Source organism: Heloderma suspectum, chromosome 14, assembly GCF_057233095.1.
Source record: "Heloderma suspectum isolate Gila_16-S chromosome 14, 16-S_ref, whole genome shotgun sequence".
Lineage (NCBI taxonomy): Eukaryota > Metazoa > Chordata > Lepidosauria > Squamata > Helodermatidae > Heloderma > Heloderma suspectum.
In genome coordinates this window covers 18,358,257-18,379,864 of record NC_139471.1, presented here as the reverse complement: position 1 = coordinate 18,379,864, position 21,608 = coordinate 18,358,257, and positions in this window count along the sequence as shown.

Genomic DNA, 21,608 nt, shown 5'->3' with positions numbered 1-21,608 from the left:
AGGGGAAATCACAGCTGTAAATGTAGGGATGTACGAAAGTTACGCCATGGATCTCGGGGAGGCCGAATGCCAGCGCATTCAGCCCCCCGAAATCAGTGGTGGAACGGCCCCCCAGCCACCCCGCCCCACCCCCGGGACGGGACTTACCTTAGGCAGATCTTCCTGGCAGCAGTGGCTCCGGCGGCGGCTCCGGTGGTGGTTTGGCGGCGGCAGCAGCGGCCGGTCTTCCAACCGGCTGCTGCTGCCACCATTTCCAGGTAACCCCCCCCCCAAAAAAAGTGATAGGCTATGTAAAGATTTACGTAGCCTATCACGGCTAGATTTTTTAAAAACACCATGATAGGCTACGTAAATGTTTATGTAGCCTATCACGCTGATTTAAAAAAACAAAAACAAATGTGCGTACACAAAATGGCGGCGCCCATGGGCGCTGCCATTTGCGTTCCTTATTTTGGCACGTCTTAGTCTACGTAAACATTTACGTAGACTAATATGGCAAAAATAAGGGGAATGCAAATAGCGTAGACGCTACGCTATTTGCGTTCCCCTTATTTTCGCCATCTTAGTCTATGTAAATGTTTACGTAGACTAAGACGTGCCAAAATAAGGAATGCAAATTGCGGTGCCCATGGGTGCCGCCATTTGTGTTCACGCATTTTTTAAAAAAAATCAGCCGTGATAGGCTACGTAAACATTTACGTAGCCTATCATGGCTGACTGAAGGGACACAAACGGCGGCGGCTATGGCCGCCGCCATTTGCATCCCTGCTAGCCAGTGGCCAGATGTTCGGCTGCTGGCGGAGCTGGCTGGCGGCTCCGCAGAATCCCTGCGGAGCGGAGCCAGCCAGCCGGGATTCTGGGGGGGAGGAATGGAGCGCCTCCTCCCCCGGCCAGGATTCTGGGGGGTGGGACGGAATGCCTCCCTCCCAGCATCAGCATAATCTGCGGAAAGGTAAGTACCTTTTATACATCCCTATGTAAATGACGTATTTTATGCCATCTGCAGCCGTAAACCAGCTACTTTCACATAAATTGCAGCTGTGTTTATATAAAAGTAAGTGCTTTCCAGCCGCAAATGATGTACAGTAGATCATTTATGGCTTTATTTTTCCTGTGGAAAGCTAAGGGCAGCTACCATTTTTAGAAAGCCAGAGAGCTTCCCCTCAAGAACTCTTGTGGACACACAGGTGAGTGTGGCCAGTCCACTGAGGACTCTGGAGGTCAGATTCTTTGAAATCTGGCTTCATTTGAGTCCATGGAGGATTTCTCCAGCATCCCTACCTACATTATACTCCTTCCGGCACCAGGTGAAGACCTTTTTATTCTCCCAGTATTTTAGCATTTTAGCTTCCTAATCTTTTTGCTCTGGCGTTTTAAATCTGTATTTTAAGCCTCTGCATTTCTGCTAGTTCCTATTCTGGTTGAACTGCTATATTGAGGTTTTAAGCTTTCATATTCCATATTGTTTTATGCTGTGCTATGTGGTTTTAATTTTTGTGACCCACCCAGACAGCTTCAGCTATTAGGTGGAATAGAAATGAAATAAATTTAATAAAACCCTGGACATCAAATATAAAGGGAAATGCTATGATGGTGATGAGAACCCTACTGGATCATATCAAGGTTCCATCTTGCCAGCTTCTTGTTCCTGACACTAGCCAGTGAGATATCTCCAGGAAGCCATCTCACTGGCTACTGTCAGTGAGAAAGTAGGGCATGAAGACAAAACTCCTTCAGACACTCCTAGCACTCCTATTAGCTGAAATTTTAATGAGGAAAAATTATGGATGAAATAAGGAGCATAAAATAAGGACTGCCCCTGGTGTATAAGTAGCAGTTGGACTGGACAACCAGATCTTTCCCCACTATGGGTACTTTGACATTTTTCTCAGGGTGTGAAACTGGAAGAACATAATCCAACATGTTCTATTCTAGGCTGGAAGGATTTCCTTGTTGTAATTATATGATATTGCCACCCAAGGGTCATCTTCCTTGGCTAGTGCACTTAATCCAGATGTAAGAACATTAGAAGTTTAATGCAGCTGAGGACCTCCTCAGGCATAAGTCCTCCCATGAATGCAAAAGTATGCTTTAGTAAAAGATCTTTGCTTGGGAGTCAGAAGAGAAGGAAGCCAAGCCATGCATTACCTCAGCATGGGGCATATAATGTAAGATAGCAATGAGTGAACCTTCTGGGAAAATAAGCCCACCACTTTCTATTCTCAGCAGACAGATGAGAGTTACTACGTAAGCTGACTTGTGCCTCTGTAGGCACTGTAGGCTGACTTGCTTCTCCTTGGCGTCCATTTTCTATTTGCATATTCTGTTAGTCTATTGTGGTGCTGGTCAGACTTCAGACTTGTGGGATTAGGGGTGTATGAAACCCCTTTACCTAGAGTCTGCTGGGGGGTCTGGGGGGGGAGGTGATCTGGTCCTCCCCCCTGGAATCCTCCCCAGCCAGCTCCACTCTGCGGCAAGTCTGTGGAACCACCGGCCAGGGCCAGCCACAGCCGGACCTCTGGCCGCAGTCAGTCTTCGGATGCAAATGGCGACCGGCCTAGCAGATGCCATTTGCGTCCCTTCCCCTTCCTGTGATAGGCTAAGTAAGATTTACGTAGCCTATCACGGGAAGGGGAAGGGATGCAAATGGCGTCCACTAGGCAGGATGCCATTCATGTCCAAAGACATGCCGCAGATAGACCTGGCTGGACCCGGACCCGGCAGTGCCAGGTAGGAGCCGGCCGGGTCCGACTTCATGGGGTGGCGGGGTGGGGTGGTCCATTCTGCCACAGACTCCAGGGCAGGGGGGGCGGATTCTAAGAATCTGCCCCCCCTTGGAGTCTGTGGCGGAATTCTCCGCCATCCCTATGTGGGATCTACTTTGCCTTTGGGGGGGGGGATTTCTGTGATTTATTCCTTTTATTATCTAGAAGAAGGGCACTTTGTAGAACTTTCTATATTTTCCAAAGGGATTCAGTTTATTTTTGATCAGGATATTCCCAGGACACACCTCTCAGATATAACCCAGACTCAAATAGGGATGTCAAAGAAAACCGCTGCAGGTTCAAATGAGGCCAGATTCTTTGGAATCCGGCCTCAGGAATCTGCAGAGGATCAGGAACACTTACCTCCGCTCCAGGAGGACTGGAGGCGGAATGGCACTCGGCTGCTTCTTTGCAGCCAGAGCTGTTTGCCTCCTCTGTGTCCCTGCCGATTGCCATGTCTTTTTTTTTAAAAAAAAATGGCAATTGGCAGGATGTGCCCAAAGACTTATATGCAAATAGAGTCATGAATCTTGCATCTAAGTCTATGTGTCCATAGGCTTATACGCAAGAGTCACAGCTCTATTTTGTGTATAAGTCTATGGGCACATCCTGCTGAACACCATTTTTTATTTTTACAACATAGCTTGGAAGCCTGCCTGACATGATGTGGTGGTCAAGCTTCGAGCACAGCTTCCAGCTTCCAGATGTGGTTGTCAGGCTTCCAACACAAAGTGTTCAACAAAGTGCCCCATGATATCCTGATGAGCAAACTAGCTCAAAGTGGGCTAGATGAAACAATGATTTGGTGGATCCACAGTTAGGGATGGCGGAGAATTTCTCCCCGAAACTTCGGGGGGCCGAGCGCCAACGTGTTCGGCCCCCCGAACAAGTTTCGGGGAGAAATCCTCCGCCCCCCCGCCCCCCACCCCCCCCCTGGACGGGACTTACCTTCCCTGAATGTCCCTCCCGGCAGCGGGTCCGGCTAGCGGTTCGTCCGGTGTTCGAGCGGGGCGGGAGCGGCAGCCAGTCTTTCGACCGGCTGCCGCCCCCGCCATTGCAATCAAAGAAAAAAAAAACACCTGTCCCCTGATAGGCTACGTGACGATTCACGTAGCCTATCATGGCTAGATTTGCAAAGTCAGCCGTGATAGGCTACGTGAATCGTCACGTAGCCTATCATGGGTGACTTAAAAAAAAAAAAGCGCGTACGCGAATGGCGGCCCCCATAGGGAGCCGCCATTCCCGTTCCTTATTTGGTCGCTGTAGTCTACATAAAGATTTACGTAGACTACAGCAACTAAATAAGGAACGCGAATGGCGGCTCCCTATGGGGGCCGCCATTCGCGTACGCGCTTTTTTTTTTTTTTTTTAAAGTCACCCGTGATAGGCTACGTGACGATTCACGTAGCCTATCACGGCTGCCTTTCCAGATCTAGCCATGATAGGCTATGTGAATCGTCACGTAGCCTATCAGGGGACTTTTTTTTTTTTTTTTACTTTCGTGTTCGCGGCCGGGCGAGGCGGGAAGCCTCCTCCCCGGCCTGAATTTCGGCCGGGCGAGGCGGGAAGCCTCCCCCCCGGCCTGAATTTCGGCCGGGCGAGGCGGGAAGCCTCCCCCCCCGGCCTGAACTTCGCGGGGGGAGCAGCGAAGCGCTCCCCCCCACCGGGAACAAGCTGCGAGAAAAGGTAAGTGACTTTCGTCCACCCCTATCCACAGTTGGCTACATAATTGGACTCAAAGAGTGCTTATCAATGGGAACTTCTCAAACTGGGGAGAGGTAATGAGTGGGGTACCGCAGGCCTCAGTCCTGGGCCCAGTGCTCTTCAACATTTTTATTAATGACTTGGAGGAAGAGGTGCAGGGAATACTGATCAAATCTGCAGATGACACAAAATTGGGCGGGATAGCTAATACTTTGAAAGATAGAAACACAATTCTGTCTAGGAAAAAGAAACCAAATGCACAGTTACAAGATGGGGGATACATGGCTCAACCACACTACAAGTGAGAAGGATCTTGGAATTGTTGCAGATCACAAGCTGAATATGAGCCAACAATGTGATGTGGCTGAAAAAAAAGGCAAATGCTATTTTGGGCTGCATTAATAGAAGCATAGTTTCCAAATCCCGGGAAGTACTAGCCCCCCTCTACTCAGCACTGGTTAGGTCTCATCTGGAGTACTGTGTCCAGTTCTGGGGTCCGCACTGCAGACAAGCTGGAGAGGGTTCAGAGGAGGGCAACAAAGATGACCAGGGGACAGGAAACAAAGCCCTGTGAGGAGAGATTGAAAGAACTGAACATGTTTAGCCTTGAGAAGAGAAGGTTGAGGGGGCATAGGATAGCACTCTTCAAGGACTTGAAAGGCTGTCACAGAGAGGAAGGCTGGTTTCTCTTCTCGATCAACCCAGAGTGCAGGACACGGAAGAATGGGCTCAAGTGACAGGAAGCTAGATTCCAGCTGAACATCAGGAGAAACCTCCTGACTATTAGAGCAATATGACCATGGAACCCATTCCCTAGGGCAGTGGTGGGCTCTCCAGCCCTGGAGACATTCAAGACGAGGCTGGACAGCCATCTGTCAGGGATGCTCTGACTTGGATTCCTGCATTGAGAAGAGGGGTTGGGCTCGATGGTCTTGTAGCCCCTTCCAACCCTACTATTCTATGATTCTATGAACACAGCTTCCACAAAATGGTGGTCAGCTTCCAACACAGCTGCTGCTGCCACCTGCAGTAGCAATAGCAGTAACAAGAAAAAACCTTAGGGGAAAAACCCAAGCCATGCTGCTGCCAGTGCAAATGGTGAGCCCCACCACAGATAAACTGTAGGGGAATGTTCCTCCCCATTGGGAACTTGGGTGGAAATTTTTTACCCACAAATATGGTGGAACATTTCAAGAGACCTTTTGTGCACAACTCTACAAATACAATTTTAGTTTAATTGCACACCAATTACATCATGGAAGGCAGGTTTGCAGCTATGACCTCTGTGTATCCCAGTAACTGACAAAGAGTGGATTTTCGCAAAAGAAGGCTGTCCTTGGGAAACCCACTCCTTTTGGGCTTGTCAGATTTGCATTTGCAATCCAAGCCATGGGCTTTTCCCCCAAATCCAGAACTTCATCATATCTTTCTGCCCTAAAATTGCCATTTCCCCAGGATCCCCTATGTGGAGTCTATGGACGCCATTTGGGCAAATCGCGTTCATAATTTGCTTAATTTGTTCAGATTTCAGCTGTAAAACTCACACATTTGCATAATTTTCACAAATCATGGCTGCGAATTTGCATAACTTGTGCAGCCGTAATTTGTGCAATTTTTGCCCAGGCGAAATAATGATCTGTGGAAATTCTGCCACCTGGCCTGACTTGCTGCACACTGAGTTGGGCCAGCTGGCAGAAGACAGAATGGAGTTCAAGGGGCTGAGTGCTCATCAAGCTCCACCCTCCAACCAGATTCCTCCAACATTCCTAATTCACACCGGTGGAGGCTGGTGACTCCAATGTCAGTGGGTCAGTGACCCCACTCCGGGTTTCAGTCAGAACCAGCCATAACTCTAAAAAGAGCTATCCGAGGTGCTGAAACCTATCCCCAAAATAAAGGAATAGCTCCTTTAGATTTCTAATTGGTTTTGGCTCTAGTTCCGACTGAAACCGAGAGTGGATTCACTGCCCCACTGACATTGGAGCTATCAGCCTCCACTGATGAACACATCTGTTGCAATTGCGGCAACAACTTATTTGTCCTCTGACTTTCCTTGGGTCATTCTAGTTTTTCACCTAGAATGACCCAAGGAAAGGATGGCGGAGAATTCCACCACGGATTTCAGTGAGGCTGAATGCCAGTGCATTCGGACCCCTGAAATCCATGGTGGAATGGCCTGCCCCCCGCCCCCCCTGTGGATTCCCCCCGGGATGAGGCTTACCTGGGGTGGATGTTCCGGATGGTGGCAGCTCCGGTGGCGGCTCCGGCAGTGGCGGCGGCGGCAGCGGCTGGTCTTTCGACTGGCTGCCATGGCCACCATTTGCATCCTGGTCTTTGCCGTGATAGGCTACATAAATATTTATGTAGGCTATTACGGCGAAAAAGGGGGAACACAAATAGCATAGTGGGCGCTATTTGTGTTCCTTTTTTTTCACCGTAATAGCTTACGTAAATATTTACGTAAGCTAAAACGGCGAAAAATAGGGAACACAAATGGCGGCCGCCGTTGCCTCCACCATTTGCTGTTGTTGTTGTTGTTTTTTTCCAGCCTTGATAGGCTACATATATACTTCCATAGCCTATCACGGCAGCCTGGCAGGATGCAAATGATGGCTACTACGGCAGCCGCCATTTGCATCCGCAGCAGCCCATCTACGGCAGGAACTCTGGCTGCGGACGGGCCTGGCCAGCTGCTCTGCGGAACCACCATGGAGTGGAGCTAGCCAGGCAGGATTCTGGGGGGGAGGACCAGATCGCATCCCCCCCATCGAGGATTCTGGGGGGAGGGACGGAACGCCTCCCCCCCACCGCGAATCAATTCCGCGAAAAGGTAAGTGACTTTCGTACATCCTTACCTCTTGAGGCCCTGCTTGGGCATTTTGTTTTGTTTTTTTTCTTCAGTTGCCTTCTTGGGGAGGTGGGGTGAGAGAATTCTCCAGTGGTTAGGACAATACAGCATGTATGTATTCCAGGGAGCCCTCTCTCCTGAATGGAACCTGTGGTGTCTCATTCTGAAATGTGTTCAGAACAATGTTCTGAAATGTTCTTTTAAATCTCACCCACCCACCCCCAAAAGCCAGGAAGCAGGAATATCTTAATACAGTGTCAATAGACCTTCTCAAACACCCCCAACAAACATCAATATTGGTGCATAATTAATGCAAGGTCTTATCTAAGGTGGACTGGAGAGGGACAGAGTGTTTTCAAAAATCAATTTTCTCCTTGAATTACTAACACTACAAATTGAACCTGATAAAGGAAAAAAATATCTCATGTGGAGAAAGGTGGGAAATATCTTAATTAGGCAAGCAAGCCAATCCAGAATTCTGTCATTCTTAGAGCACATTCATTTGCTCCAACCAAGACCCCAACTCATTCACACATCCATTTTTTGCAGACATAGAGGTGAGGGAAGAGACAGAAAAGAAGCTTCTGGGATAAGAAGGTCCCCAAATGGATCTGCAACCATAAAAATGTAGGGATGCATGGACTGTGTAAAATGCTTTCCATCTGTGTTTCGCAAATTGTGAGGTGCCTTTTGTTCCATTGTCCACTCAGAGATGGATGTGATTTTTTTTTCATCATGTGGAAAAATGCGCAAATAATTACATAAGAGGTTTAGTAATAATTTACATAGTTTACCTTAGTACATAATGTTTAGTGTATTGCCCCGCATTCCATTCAACTTTTCTGCAGCAAAATTTTTCATATGCTCTGATGAATATATGCATAAATTTCAGAACAGGGAGAAAAAAAATTAAAAAGTCCACGGACTCCAGGCACCCTGAGGGGGTCACTCTGTAGCAGAATCTGCAGGTCAGATTCTTAGAAATCTGAGTTCATTTTAGTCTGCCTCGAATTTCTTCAGCATCCCTGTAAAAATGTAGTCATTCTTACAATGCAGGTTTTCCCATTCAGGAAGAATGGTATCTGGATGAGCTCTATTCTGGCTCTGAACTGGAAGCAGTTGACTGCTGGCCCCAGTTTCATCATTGCCACACACCACATGATGTGCTGAAAGGGGCCATGAACATCTCACACATGTGACCTGAGCCAGATAACTCTGGGAGGTGAATCAGGAATGCCTTCAAGTGTATTCTTGGCCCTATAACAGGTAGGGATGTGGGAATCAGCAAAACCTGAGCTCACAAAGTTCTAATTCCATGATGAAGCTCATTCCATTTTGAGTCCATACTAGATTGTTGAGCTCTGTTTTTGTTTGTTCGTTTTTTTTTTTTTTGGCATGAAAATCAGTGCGCCTTTTTCCAAAAGTACACATCGATTGTGAGCATCTTTGAAATGTATGCATTCTTCCTCATTGATTAAAGCATATTTGTACACATTTTTTCATGCACATTTTTCACATGAAATGCATTTTCAGTATGCATGAGGTCAAATGCATGCTTTGTTTTGTTTTTGGTTGGCAAATCATATAGCTAGCTGGGAAATGTATGGACTTCAAATGCAGATTGCCTCTAAGTCCATGTCTGGTCTGGAAGGTGCAAACTGGGTAGGGATGTTTGAGGAATCTATCTGGGAGTTGGAGTTAGCCAAGCTTTCATCAGCTTGCCCCCCTCCCCCAACTTCAGCTTGTTTCCCCGCTAGCTAACTCATCTCAATCTGCATCGACTTTGAGGTATTTCTCTCTGTGTGTGCTTTTAATTTGTGTAAATAAAAATGTGTGTACATTGTGTCTGCCATCTGTGTAATTTGTGCGAATTGTGGCAAATTGTGGCTGAAATTTGCACAAATGACACAGGTTGCATTTACAATTTGTACAAATTTCTATTCTTGTGTTTTATTTATTTATTTGAAAGGGAGAAGTTCCCAGATTTGGGGGGAAACCTGTGGCTGCACTTGCAAATGCAAATTGAGTTGGGGGCACCGCAACAATCCAGCGAACCCCCAAGGGGCCAGATTTCCTGGTGGCTGTCATCCTTAGAACTGGGTCAATCCTGATTTAAAAAAATGAACTGAAATGAATTTCTCATACATCCCTACTCTCAGGCCTGTTAGCCCAGGGAGATTGGTCTGAGGTTGACATGGTCAACCAAAAAATGGAATGCAAAGGACCTGTGCTCAGCAGCTTCCAGGAGCCACAGAATGTTGAGTGTGTATGTTGAAAAAGACAAAAAGGAAAAAGGAAAAGGGAAAAAAAGGAAAACCAGGAGGCAGGGGGAGAGAATTAGCCAATCTATATGCCTACATGCTTCCAGTCTCTACCCAGGACACACCACAAAATCCACTGTCTATGTCAGCTTTCCCCATCCATCCTGGTGCCCTCCAGATGTGCTGGACTACAGCTCTCACCAAGGGCTGGAGATGATGTGAGTTGTTGTTGAACACTTATAGAGGGTTAGGGGTGGTGTTCTATTTATTAGGCTGTCAAAGACTGTGCCCCATTTCAGTTATTTCTCAAAGTGATAGGAGAAAATTCTCATTACCTTTTGGGGTGAGGACTTGCCAGGGCAGTGTTGGGAGAAGCGTTTTCATACTGCTCCAATGTGAAATCCTCCCCTCCTGTAATGCACTGTTGGGATGATGCTACATCATGAAGTGGCATCATTCCAGGGGCATCGCTGGTAAAACAAAACAAACAAACAAACAAACAAGCAAAGAAAGAAAGAAAGAAAGAAAGAAAGAAAGAAAGAAAGAAAGAAAGAACCAACCAACCCCTCCCCCCATCAATATAGTTCTTACTGAGGTGGTCACAAATTGAACCTCATTCATTTCATGACCATTATGTAAGCATGTATGAGAATTTTCTTCCTGTCTACACATCATGCAGACATGTCCTCTTCACAACCCCAAATGCAAGAGGGAACAGCATTTGGGGGATTTCACCCCGTAATTTCCTCAACTTCACATTTGAAAGTGCAGACTTGAGCAAATCTGCACTTCCAAAAATGCATTTTTGTGCATATGGTCACTTGCACTTGTGTGCAAATGCTCATTTGTGCAAAGTGCCCCCAAATTTGCATTTTCCAATTGGGAAAAAAGAGTAGTTTTTAAAAATTGTATTTTTCCTGGTGGCGGTGGGTGGGGTGGGGGGGAAGATGCTCGGAAATGCATATACAAGGCAAAACAAACTTTGAGGAAGAATTTGGAGAACCTCAGCAAACTCAAACATTGCATGCTCGCCCATTCTTTCCTTTTAGCTCCAGCGTCAACATTTTTCCCTATGATATGGATTGGGAGGGTGATGATCCCGCCCCTGCCCCCTACTGATTGACTCCTTGTTCCCCCCCAAAATTACTGATGGGCGGCCACCAGTCAGGATGAACTTCCTGACAAACCCTAGTCTTTGCAGCTGCTTGGGGACTTTCCAAACCCTGTTGCCAATGACACCTCCCTCCAGCCCCAGCTTGGGGCAGTGGGGGGATAAAAAGAAAGGCGCTTTGGATGTTTTTGCCCAAAGTCCAGAAAATTACTTAGTGCTCAGAATCAACTTCCTAATGGCTCTATGGTTACATCTAAAAAGAGCCAGCTGGTTTGAACCATTGAGTCTAAGATAGATAGATAGATAGATAGATAGATAGATAGATAGATAGATGTAAAGGTGTCCCCAACCAGTCATGTCCGACTCTAGGGTGTGGTGCTCATCTCCATTTCTCAGCCGAAGAGCCAGCGCTGTCCGAAGACGCTTCCGTGGTCATGTGGCTAGCATGACTGAACACCGAGGTGCACGGAATGCTGTTACCTTTCCCGCCAAAGCGGTACCTATTTATCTACTTGCAATTTCTTGCTTTCGAACTGCTAGGTTGGCAGGAGCTGGGACTGAAGACGGGAGCTCACTCCGTCATGCGGCACTCGGGTCTCGAACTGCTGTCCTGCCGACCTTCCAGTCTACAGTTCAGCGTCTTAACCACTAAGCCACCGCGGCCCCTGTTTTGGACTACAACTGCCATATTCCTTGACCATTGGCCATGGTGGCTGGGGCTGGTGGGAGTTGTTGTCCCAGACATCTGGAGGGCATCAGGTTGCCAACCACTGCAGCAGATCCCCTGCTGGAGCCAAAAATGGGATTTCTTCATATGAGTTTTGTGCAGGCTTAGGACATTGTGGAATTAGTTGAAAGATTCTCCTCCACTGCCCTCGGCTCTTATGAACAGTTCCTATGAATTCAGCAACAGAACTCATGCTAAGTTTACTGAAGTTAAAACATGACCTTCTCTTCATGCCTAGCAGAGGCACCTGGCTGTTGACGGCATAGTAGGTTTCCTTTTAACATCATACGCTCTTCAGCTTTCCCGAGCTGCACACTGTGGCTAATGATATTGACCTACCTCGGAGGGTGCTGCCGGGTTAAGTTAATTAAATTTTTAAAACATGCTTTGATTTAGCTTTGGTAAAAATAATTTTAAAAGGACTCAGTTATCCTCCAACATGTGCAAAGTGTGGCAACAACAGAGCTTCAGTGCAAAAGGCTCACTCTTGGGGAAACATTTGGTTCGTTGGATACTGATATGAGTATATCAGAAGTTTGAACCCCTGGGCTGCCACCACATTCATAGGGACGTGTGATGCTGGAAATTCCATATTGTTTAAGCCCAATGAGATTCTACAGTGTGTCTGTTTTAGGGAGAGGCAGCATTTTTTTTCCCCAATTCCGAAAATGTCTTGTGCATTTTTACGGGTTCCCCCATTTGTGCAAATTGTGATTGGCAGTGTGTAACCATATACCTGGAGGACATGCAGAGTATTTTAAGAACAGAACGTTACCAACATCTCCTTCTGTTCAGCAGTCAAAGGTGGGAGCACATGATTGAGTACAACCCATCCCCATGCAACACATAACATGCAAGGCATCTCATCCCCACTGAATTGCTTTGCATCACTAGCACACCAGGGATCAGTAACACCTGGGTGCAGACTAGCATCAAGAGTAGGTATAGTTGTGCACCTGCCAAGAGACCACACCATAGCAGGGCCCCACTGATAGCAGACCCCCTGGACTTGCTCCTCCTTTTCATCATTGCAACCATTCACCCTGGTGGCCTCATCAAGCTCCACGGTCACCATTTTGGAAAAGTAAAACGGCAATGGCAAAAATGTGCATATGTTTGCAAAATGCACATTTGGCATGTGCAAATATGCACATTCACAATAATGTGCATTTTTGTGCATACAGAAATATGCACATTTTTGCGATCACCATTATTTTTCAAAAAATGTTGGCCATGGAGCTTGATGAGGCCACTGGGGTTAGTGCAGGCCGTTCGCCAAGCACCAGCAGGAGGGGAGTGGGAGCAGGGGCTTGGCAAGGGGGGCTTTGGGGTGCAGACAGAGGTGGGTTCTGCCAAATTCCTGGATCGAATCAGGTACCTGCACCATCCCTACTGAAGGTATGAGACTTTTATTTCCCAGAGTTCTCTGAAGGCTATTACCATGATAGCCCTGAAGAGGCCTCTGAAGGAAATCTGTGTTGAAATTTCCTCTTAAGAGGAAACCTAGCATCCTGAGAACAAAGAGTTCTTTCTTTGTGGATTTCCCACTTTCATGCAAATATAACAATGCACAGTAGAATGCAAACAAGACAACGAGAGAGAGAGAGAGAGAGAGAGAGAGAGAGAGAGAGAGAGGAAGTGTTTGCAGACTCACTGTTGCAGAAAGACTTTCATTGCAAATGCTTCTTTGAGGGAAGGTAGAAGAAGTTTGAGAAGTGCCACAATTGCACATCTATCTATCTATATAATATATCTTTTATTATCTATGAATTTACCATTTACATAAAAGTCCTCTCTCCGACTTTCATTACCAAAGATTTTATAGCCCTGCCTGGATGCAACACATCTGTGAAAGCCCATCACTTCTCCGGCACTCCAGATGTTCCTCGGAGCACCTCTGGTGCTCGCTTTCCCCCTTAAACATTTGTTGTAAACACCCAAATCTGTTTGTTTGTTTTAATGTTGCATTGCATCTCATTACCCAGGGAAGGTGAATGGCAGAAGCTCGGCTCCGTCTTGCCAGGAGATTTGTCTTTTTCTCCCTTCATCAATTTTTGGGAGATTAGAATGCAAGCACAATTGTGTCCAATCCTTCTTTATAGCACAGCTGCTTTTCCTGGAGTCCCCCAGAGGAACATCTTACACTCCTACTTATGTACAGAATCCTCTCTTTTAACTGAGGCTGTAGCCAATGGGTCTGCATGTGAGCAGGAGGGAGGTGGCCCCTCTGGGAGGTTTCATCCCCATTTGCCCCAATTTTTCAGCATTTTTTTTAAAGTATGTCTCTAGTCCTGGGACACAGAATCTCAGACGTGGGGACCAAATTTGGCCTTCCTGTGGTGTGGTGCCAATCTGGGAAATCCCAGATGGCTAAATTTGGCCTCATGGACTGGACTACCCCACCCCCCTGCTTTGCTTTAGCTGGGATTTGGCATATCGGTCACTTGGAAATCCAGCCCTTTTTCAGCTCAACAGGCTTATACTTCCTGCTGGACCTGGCTGCATTTGTGAGCCGAGCTGTGGGTTTCCCCTGAACCCTGGGGACTTTTTGCATGTGTGGTGCTTTAGGGGTGTGTGTGTGTTATATGGGCCACAGTTTGCGCAAATAGAGATTTGCACAAATTGCAGCCATATGTACTTAAAAAAATTCTACTAACTGGCCTGACTCTCTGAAGACAAAGTTGGGTCAGTTAGCGGAAAATGCACCAAGGTCCGAGGGGTCAAGTCAATGAAACCTCACTGAGCGCCCCCCCCAACAGATTCTTCTGACATGCTTTGAGGCAAGCTCGGCTATTGTTCTGGATAACTTCTCCAGAGAAGAGGGGAAATAAGTTTGGGAACAAAAAGCTTGCGATGAGAACCGAGGGTTGACAGGAGATCTTTGACAAAAACCTTCTGGAGGGGAAGCTTCCCAAGAAAAACTTGGCAACATTTCAACATGATTATCATCATTTTAGGGGGCTGGGAGCTTAGTTTATGATATGAGTAGGTTCTTTGGGAGAAAATTATGAAAAGCAATAACAACTCTAAAGTACAGTGAAGCCAAGCAGCTTTCTGCTTCGATCGTAACAGATAAAAGCTCTGATGATTGGAGGAGATTAATGGATAATGGAATACGTGTTCACATTCTGTCAAACACGGGAATTTTTCTTTATAAATGGATTGAAGTTTCTCATGACAAGGCCCTGGGGCTTCCAGGCAGGAACAAAGAAATGAATGGTGGGGGGATTGGTGTCTGGCATGGAATGGGAGTCCCAGCACAAACAAAGGGAATATTGTTTGTATTGCATTCTGTTCAGAATATTGATGCATTGCATTCTGTTCTGGCTCTTTGTCCAAAGTGCTCAGTATAGTGTTCATGACTACCCCCATTTTAGCCTCACAACGACCCTGTCCAGTAGGCTATGTTGAGAGAGAATGGATGGCCCCAGGACACTTGAGAGAGCTTTGAGGCTGAGTACCTTAGAATACGTTCCATGGGGTTTTCTTGGCAAGAATACTGGAGTGGGTTGCCATTTTCTTCTCCAGTGGACCACATTTTGTCAGAACTCTCTGCCATGACCTGTCCGTCTTGGGTGGCCCTTCATGGCATAGCTTATGGCTTCACTGAGTTACACAAGCCCCTTCGCCACAACAAGGCAGTGATCCATGAAGGGTCAGATCAATGAATCAAGGTAAGCTGGAGGTGGTCAAACATGAGATGGCAAGACTGAACATCGACATCTTGGGAATCAGCGAACTAAAATGGACAGGCATGGGCGAATTTAATTCAGGTGACTATCATATCTACTATTGTGGGCAAGAATCCCTTAGAAGAAATGGAGTAGCACTCATAGTCAACAAAAGGGTGGGAAAAGCAGTACTGGGGTACAATCTCAAAAATGATAGAATGATCTCAGTACGAATCCAAGGCAAACCATTCAACATCACAGTAATACAAGTCTATGCCCCAACCACTGAGGCCGAAGAAGCTGAGGTTGATCGGTTCTATGAAGACCTACAACACCTTCTAGAACTAACACCAAGAAAAGATGTCCTCTTCATCATAGGGGATTGGAATGCTAAAGTAGGAAGTCAAGATATCACTGGGATAACAGGCAGGCATGGCCTTGGTGTACAAAATGAAGCAGGACAAGAGCTAATAGAGTTTTGCCAAGAGAACACGCTGATCATAGCAAACACTCTGTTCCAACAGCACAAGAGACGACTCTACACATGGACATCACCAGATGGTCAATATCGAAATCAAATTGATTATGTCCTTTGCAGCCAAAGATGGAGAAGCTCTATACAGTCAGTCAAAACAAGACCTGGAGCTGACTGTGGCTCAGATCATGAGCTGCTTCTTGCAAAATTTTGGCTGAAATTGAAGAACGTAGGGAAAACCACTAAACCATTCAGGTATGACCTCAATCATATCCCTGATGAATATACAGTGGAGGTGAGGAATAGATTTCAGGGATTAGACCTGATAGACAGAGTGCCTGAGGAACTATGGATGGAGGTCCGTAACATTGTTCAGGAGGCAGCAACGAAATCCGTCCCAAATAAAAAAGAAATGCAAGAAAGCCAAGTGGCTGTCTGATGAGGCTTTACAAGTAGCTGAGGAAAGAAGGGAAGCAAAAAGCAAGGGAGAAAGGGAAGATATATCCAACTGAATGCAGAGTTCCAGAGAATAGCAAGGAGAGACAAGAAGGCCTTCTTAAATGAACAATGCAAAGAAATCGAGGAAAACAACAGAATGGGAAAGACTAGAGATCTCTTCAAGAAAATTGGAGATCTCAAGGGAACGTTTTGTGCAAAGACGGGCATGATCAAGGACAAAGAAGGCTGGGACCTAACAGATGCAGATGAGATTAAGAAGAGGTGGAAAGAATACACAGAAGAACTATACAGGAAAGATCTTAATGTCCCTGATAGCCATGATAGTGAGGTCACTGAACGTGAGCCGGACATCCTAGAGAGTGAAGTCAAGTGAGCCTTAGGAAGCATTAGTAACAACAAAGCTAGTGGAGATGACAGTATTCCAGCTGAGCTATTTAAAATCCTAAAAGATGATGCTGTTAAAGTGCTGCACTCAATATGCCAACAAATTTGGAACACTCAACAATGGCCGCAAGACTGGAAAAGGTCAGTTTACATTCCAATTCCAAAGAAGGGCAACGCCAAAGAGTGTTCAAACTACCGCACAATTGCGCTCATTTCATATGCCAGCAAGATGATGCTCAAAATCCTACAAGCTAGGCTTCAGCAGTATGCAAACCGAGAACTACCCGAAGTACAAGCTGGGTTTCGAAGAGGCAGAGGAACTAGAGATCAAATCGCCAACATTCACTGGATCATGGAGAAAGCAAGAGAATTCCAGAAAAATGTCTATTTCTGCTTCATTGACTACGCTAAAGCCTTTGATTGTGTGGATCACAACAAACTCTGGCAAATTCTTAAAGTGTTGGGAGTACCAGACCACCTTACCTGTCTCCTGAGAAACCTGTACGAGGGTCAAGAAGCAACAGTAAGAACCAGACATGGAACAACCAATTGGTTCCAAATTGGGAAAGGAGTACGACAAGGCTGCATATTGTCACCCTGCTTATTTAACTTATATGCAGAGTACATCATGAGAAATGTCGGGTTGGATGAATCACAGGTCGGAATTAAGATTGCTGGGAGAATTATCAACAGCCTCCGATATGCAGACGATACCACCCTAATGGCAGAAAGCGAAGAGGATCTCAAGAGCCTCTTGTTGAGGGTGAAAGAGGAGAGTGCAAAAGCTTGTTTGAAACTCAACATTAAAAAAACTAAGATCATGTCATCTGGCCCCATCACTTCCTGGCATATAGAAGGGGAAGAAATGGAAGCAGTGACAGATTTTACTTTCTTGGGCTCCAAGATCACCGCAGACGGTGACTGTAGTCATGAAATTAAAAGACGCTTGCTCCTTGGGAGGAAAGCTATGGCCAACCTAGACAGCATAGTAAGAAGCAGAGACATCACCTTGCCGACAAAGGTCCGTCTAATCAAAGCTATGGTTTTCCCAGTAGTAATGTATGGCTGTGAGAGCTGGACTATAAGGAAGGCTGAGCGCTGACGAATTGATGCTTTCGAACTGTGGTGCTGGAGAAGACTCTTACGAGTCCCCTGGACTGCAAGGAGGTCAAATCAGTCCATCCTAAAGGAAATCAACCCTGAGTGCTCATTGGAAGGACAGATACTGAAGCTGAAGCTCAAATATTTTGGCCACCTAATGCGAAGTGAAAACTCCCTGGAAAAGACCCTGATGCTGACTGAAGGCAAAAGGAGAAGGGGACGGCAGAGGATAAGATGGCTAGATAGCATCACCGAAGCAATGAATATGGACTTGAGCATGGTCCGGGAGAGAGTGCAGGACAGGAAGGCCTGGCGTGCTATGGTCCATGGGATCACGAAGAGTCGGACACGACTGAACGACTGAACAACAACAACAACAACCTTAGAATACCTGCCAGATGATTCTGATCTCATTTTTTGATCAAGTAACCTCCCTTGTGGACTGTGGGAATGCTGTGGACATCATATACCTTGACTTCAGCAAAGCTTTCGACAAAGTGCCCCATGATATCCTGATGAGCAAACTAGCACAGAGTGGGCTAGATGAAACAACTATCAGGTGGGTCCACAGTTGGCTATGGAATTGGACTCCAAAGTGCTTATCAATGGGATCTTCTCAAATTGGGGAGAGGTAACAAGTGGGGTACAGCAGGGCTCAGTCCTGGGCCCAGCGCTCTTCAACATTTTTATTAATGACTTGGAGAAGGAGGTGCAGGGAATGCTGATCAGATTTGCAGAAGACACAAAATTGGGTGGGATAGCTAACACTTTGGAAGACAGAAACAAAATTCAAAGTGATCTTGACAGACTGGAGCACTGGACAGAAAACAACAGAATGAAATTTAATCAGGATAAATGCCAAGTTCTACACCTAGGAAAAAGAAATGCACAGTTGCAAGATGGGGAATATTTGGCTCAACATCACTATAAGCGAGAAGGAACTTGGAATAGTTGCAGATTACAAGCTGAATATGAGCCAACAATGTGATATGGCTGCAAAAAAGGCAAATGCTATTTGGGGCTGCATTAATAGAACTATAGCTTCGAAATCCCGGGAAGTACTAGTTCCCCTCTACTCAGCACTGGTTAGGCCTCATCTGGAGTACTGTGCCCAGTTCTGGGCACCACACTTTAAGAAGGATGCAGGCAAACTGGAGAGGGTTCAGAGGAGGGCAACAAAGATGATCAGGGGACAGGAAACAAAGTCTTGTGAGGAGAGACTGAAAGAACTAGGCATGTTTAGCCTTGAGAAGAGAAGACTGAGGGGAGATATGATAACACTCTTCAAGGACTTGAAAGGCTGCCACAGAGAGGAAGGCCAGGATCTCTTCTCGATCATCCCAGAGTGCAGGACACGGAATAAGGGGCTCAAGTTACAGGCAGCCAGATTCCCGCTGAACATCAGGAAAAACTTCCTGACTGTTAGAGCAATATAACAACAGAACCAATTACCTAGTGGACTCTCCCAGACTGGAGGCCTTCAAGACGAGGCTGGACAGCCACCTGTCAGGGATGCTCTGACTTGAATTCCTGCACTGAGCAGGGGGTTGGACTCGATGGTCTTGTAGGCCTCTTCCAGCCCTACTATTCTATAATTCTATGATTCTATACCACCATTTCTGTGGCCTAGCTAGCAATAGGAAGGGGGGGACTTTGTTCATTTTTCATTTTGATAACTTCCCAAGTTTGCACCTCCTAAATTAAAATCTCCAACACAGTTATCCTTCAGTACTCAAACTTCTCAGAATTTTGTGATGTAGTTCTCCAATCAAAATTATGTAGAAATATGCATGTATTAATGGAGACAATATAATGGGAAAATGATTGCAAAAATTGCATATATTAGGCTGAGATATGTACAAAACTGCATATTAGGAGAAATGCATATGAAAAGTGAACCCCCAAAAGTTTAAACTGATGTAAAAATGGGATGGAATGAACTGGGGGTTGGGAAACTGAGAAACTGAGAAGAACCAAAATAATTGACAGAATTGTTTACCCTTAAGTGTAGTCTGTTTATAATCACCCCCGCCCCCCCGCCTTACGTACACACATAGTACCTGGATGTCCCATCTCCTCACAAATGTCAATTCCCCTTCCCAATGTCTGGGAAGATCCACCCTCCCACCCCCAAGTCCCCCAGAAGGTTGCAAAATGCAGCTGCACTGAAGCATTGGCCCAGGCCTAACAAATTCTAGACCATTATTTAATAGAGACAGGGCATTAAAAATGGGAATTTTGCAAGCAAATAAGGGCAGTTCGAAGCTACACATTTATTGCAAGCCACCATTTGAGATCTGCCTGCTCTTCTCCATCTTTAGCTAGTGAAAGGAGGCAGCAAAGCCCTCCCCACTCTTCCCTGTTCATTTCCAATCAGATCTGCACAGATGCATGGCAAATAACTTGCACAAACTTGCAATAAAAAGGAGCTCTTTTCCATCCACCTCTACAGTGAGAATATCTCAGGGGAGGATGCAAGCAACATCTGTTTGGTGTGAAGCCCAGCTTTTCTGCTCCAAGAGTGCAGGGATTGGATTATAATGAAAATGTAAAACTTTTAATGTCATGATTATGCATTGAGATTATCTAGAATCCCATGCCAATGGGTTTCTGAGGGGCAGGGGATAAGGCATGGGCCCAAATTCACCAGCTTCCAGGGTAGCTTATGATTTGATTCTGTTTGACTTTAAGATTGTTTCTGGGTCTTATCCCCCAACTCTTTGCTCAGTGAGGAGCAAATTGGCTGGTTGTCAAGGCTTAGCATCACATCATGGGTGTTGTGATTCTAAAGCTCTGCTGTCAAGCTCACTAGTGTGCAATCCAACTCTTCATGCAAACTAGGGTTGTTGGAGAAATCTGCAATGGAACCAGTTGAGTATGAATTGGTATGAATCCAACCTGTGAATTCCAGAGCGGACTGGTTTTTCTCCAGAATGGGCAGATTCCATGGACTTGTAGACCATTTTTCTAACTTTCATGAATTTAGTAGAGAAATATGCAAAAAATAAAAATAAAAAAGGAACTCTCTCTCTCTCTCTCTCTCTCTCACACACACACACACACACACACACACACATATATACATACACATACACATTTCCTGCATAGGCTAAAGTGTGAAAGTTTGCATTTGGGGGGGATTTGCATAAGAACATAAGAAGAGCTATGTTGGATCAGACCAAGGGTCCATCTGGTCCAGCATTTTGTTCACACAGTGGCCAACCAGCTGTCCACGGGAAACTCACAAGCAGGACAGGAGTGCAACAGTTTATAATTTTATAAGACCATAAGAAGAGCCATGCTGGATCATAACAAGGGTCCATCTAGTCCAGCATTCTGTTCACATCGGGGCCAACCAGTTGTCAATGGGAAACCCACAAGCTGGGCATGTGTGCAACACACCCTCCCTCCCATGTTCCCCAGCAACTGGTGTACAGAGGCTTACTGCCTCTGAGACTGGAGATAGCACATAGCCATTAGGACTAGTAGCCATTGATAGCATTCTCCTCCAGGAATTTGTCTAACACCCTATTACAGGGTGGCCATCACTACATCTTGTGGTAGCAAATTCCATAGTTTGACTCTGCATTGTGTGAAGAAGTCCTTTTTATCTCTCCCACCAATCAGCTTCATGGGATGACCCCACTGGGTTCTAGTATTATGAGAGAGGGAGAAAAATGTCCTTATCCATATTCCCCATGCCATGCATATTTTTGCATGAAATGCAGATGGAATGGATTTTACACAATTGCTAGTTCAAACACTTCAATCAATGCTGCAGTGTGTTTTTCACTTTAATTCTTGTTTTGAATTAGGGGATTGTTTTGTAGGGAAGTTTCTGAGATTTCCCTCATCCACATTTCTCTCTGGATTGTAGAATTCTCAATTCTAACTGCTCTTGTTTCTGAAGTTGAACTGATGCATTCAAATTTCTCCATCAGTCCATGTATTTTTTTTTACAGAGTACCATGCATGAACAGTTTGCTGTAGCTTAAAGATCCTCCAATTTTTCTGCCACTTTATTCCTTTCTTGTATTATAGATTCAGCAGCAAAAAGAATAACATTCACTCCCTCCTGTAAGAAAGAGGCGTGACGAAGGTA